The following is a 3,126-nucleotide window of genomic DNA, read 5'->3' on the forward strand; positions in this document are numbered from 1 at the left end:
GGTGCTTACACTCCAGTGAGAAGGGCAGGTCTCAAGACCCATGAAATAGCAAGTACCTAAAGGGAAAGTGCCTAGAGAAAACCAGGTGGCTCTTGGGAACCACATGCTAGTCATGAGATGTATTTGGTAGCCGTACTGGTCTGAGACAAAAAGAAATGCAAAACTCCCAAACTCTTGGTTTGGAGACGATACCTTTTATTAGACCACGTAAGAAATTGCAAAAAATAAAAAAAAAAATCTTTCTTTGCAAGCTTTCAGGTACACGTACCCCATTTCATGCTGTGTAAAATTAAGTTTATTTTCTACCTATGGGAACTTTTGCATGCTAGTCCAAAAATTCAAAACTGTGCATTAAAAAGGAGCCAAAGTATAGAGTAGGACAGGAGACGAACCTCAGAAACTCTTATTCTGCCCCTGGCCAGCCAGCACACCATGCATTTGACTCGGAAAGCAACTATTTAGGATACAGAAGTGTCACCCAGCACCCTTCAGCAGCTCCATGATGCAAGTTAAGTGGTACTTATGCCAGCTCCTAGACGCTCCAGATAAGAGTAGCTAACATCCATGCCAAGTCTCAGAATACCAGACCAGTTCTAGATCTGAAAAAAAAAAAGTGCACGCCATGCCTCTGCCACAAACAACTGACCTCAGTGCCCTTGCTTCTGATGCCAACATGCAAGCATATCTTTCCGGAGAATACAAGCTCTTAAAATGACACAGTTTGCTTTACTGATGCGGAAAATACTACCACTCTTTACATTAAGTGTTATAGTAGCGTGCAACAAATGTCAGCAAGATCATCCATGTAGAGGGCTTAGAAATTTCCAAAGCATCTAATGCAATCAAGATGCATGCTGTCAGTGCTGCCCTCCCTTTCATTTCTTTTGCCAACAGTCAAACAGGAGGAGAACTCAAGCCGTCCTTAACTGCAATTTCTCCCTCTTAAAAAAAAAAAAAAAAGCAACTTTATGTTTCCAGACAGCTTAACCTCCAAGTGCAACACTCCCTAATGGCTCCTGCTTCGCTATTGCAATTAGATTTGTGACATTAACACAAGGTTTTTAAATAGTAAAAAAGGATGGGGATTGTTCAGTGGCAAAATGGCAAACAAGTGGACAACAGATCAGAGGATCAAAGAAAGCACTTTTGCAAGAGCAGTAACCAAGGGCTTTGTTACACGGGGCTTCTGGAGCTCTTAACATCCATCCAGTCCAGGGGTTAATATATTTTAAGTGGCTTAAGGTTATGCCACTGCAGAGCAGGATTCTCTCTAGTCTGCCTAATTTTGCTTCTCTTCCATTAAGGTGTGGCTACTTCAGACAACTATTCTGCCTAAATTGAAGACTTCCAGTATCCCACGATGCACGTGGCCCCTCCCCACCCTGAACTCTACTGGCCAGGGCATGTTCTGGCACCCAGTCAACCCCAGTCCTGCCCCAGGGGTGTGATCTTCCCACCCCCAGGGGGGCAAACCAGTGCAAACACTGCAGAGCATGTGCCAGCTAGCCAGCCCAAGCTTTTTCTCCCATGACCTCCAACTCAGCCAGCATAAGCCTAAAGCTGTCCTCCCTGGACTCTGGCCGACGGGCATCTAATTGGAGCAGTGATGAGGTGCTGGACCTCACTGCGATATGGGAAGAGGAGAGGACTACTGCAGCTAGAGAGAAGGGAATTAAAGGAAACCAGCATAATCAGGCCATTAATGAGAGGACCGCGGTGCAGAGAGTGGCCAGTGGGGCTGACTCCAGGTCAGGACCAAGATAAAGTCCCCGAAATCCATCCTACTGCCCCGCTCAAAAAAAGTTCCAAGGATCTGGTGCCCTTCATGTCTCTCTTCCTGAGCCCCATCGCTGAACCTGGATCTCAGGAGACCCAGGAGATGGGCTTGGACAGGATGCTCGTAACTCGTCAGATGACACAGAAACTACGCACCCTGTAGGAAGCCCCTCCGGTAAGTCAGAGCAGGGGGCTGCCCACAGACCCCAGTCAAGGACAGGCAAGGGCAAAGGGGTAAGCGGCACAGCCACACAGCATGAGGTGGCCAAGGGGCCAGGCTGGGGAGGGGACGGGAGGGGGTCAGGCAAGTGGGTTATGCTCCTTCCTCTTCTACTGGGGTCTTCAGCAGCCTTGGGCAAGTCATCCAATGGCCATGCCTCAGTTTCCCAGCTGTATAAGTGCTGCCTGCTACCTGTTTCCAAGGGGGGCCATAAATTTGGGACCAATGTTTCCAATTCAGGCCCATTTCAGGGGCTCTTTTGGGACACTGGGACTCAGGCTGAAACTCGGGCGGGTCCTAGGAAAGGCAGGCTGGGCTGTGGCTGCCAGCACTCAGTCCCTACAAAGGAGAACGGGCCCCAGCACGGACTACAGGGAATGCGTAATTCCAACTTACCTCTGGAACGGTCAGCCTTTGGTTACAGGACCTGGTGGCTAGGCCCCTTCTTGGGCAGTGTACACCGGTGCATGCTAGTGTCAATGATGCTTATCCCTTTCCAAACACCCACTAATTTCAGTGCAAAAATCCTATCCGAGTTACAACTCCTTGAATGTGGCCCCTTAAAGTTAGCTGGACCAGAACTGAACCAGCTAGGTACCTTTTTCCCCAGTCTAATATGAAAAACCCCATGCTGGCAAAGAATGAACAAGAGAAGATGGGTTTCCAGGGCTGCTGGCTGCCATTAGGATAGAAATTCTAGCCATCTTTGTGCAGCCTTCAAAGCTTAGCCCTGTTTTGAGAAAAATGAGAACAAAGGAGCTCACATCTCAAAATCAACCGTTCCAAGTTTCCTACAGAGTATCAAGGCTAGGCCGATCACGAGAAAACCGTACCCGTTCCCCTCGATGCCAGGAGAAAAAAGCATCTGGGGTGGCTGCTGATGGTACACTTAGACCAAACTAACTAGGGTAAAGTGGACCCAAGTGCTGAACTGCACATACGTTTGGGGAATTTAGATTGGGCAGAACCAGCCAGCCAGCCAGCTCTGGTGTGGTGCCAGAGGACTGGAAAAGGGCCAATGTGGTCCCCATTTTCAAAAAAAGGAGGAAGGAGGACCCATAGATTCATAGATGTTAGGGTCGGAAGGGACCTCAGTAGATCATCGAGTCCGACCCCCTGCATAAGCAGGA

The 3,126-nt window shown here is 48.7% G+C and overlaps 1 protein-coding gene across 1 annotated transcript in view; it reads right to left on the reverse strand.

Annotated features, from left to right (window-relative positions):
• The window catches only part of UACA (uveal autoantigen with coiled-coil domains and ankyrin repeats), a 57,497-nt gene that overhangs the window by 28,055 nt on the left and 26,316 nt on the right, over positions 1-3,126 (reverse strand). The window lies entirely within an intron of this gene.

The sequence above is a fragment of the Alligator sinensis genome, unplaced genomic scaffold, assembly GCF_000455745.1.
Source record: "Alligator sinensis unplaced genomic scaffold, ASM45574v1 scaffold334_1, whole genome shotgun sequence".
Classification (NCBI taxonomy): Eukaryota; Metazoa; Chordata; order Crocodylia; family Alligatoridae; genus Alligator; species Alligator sinensis.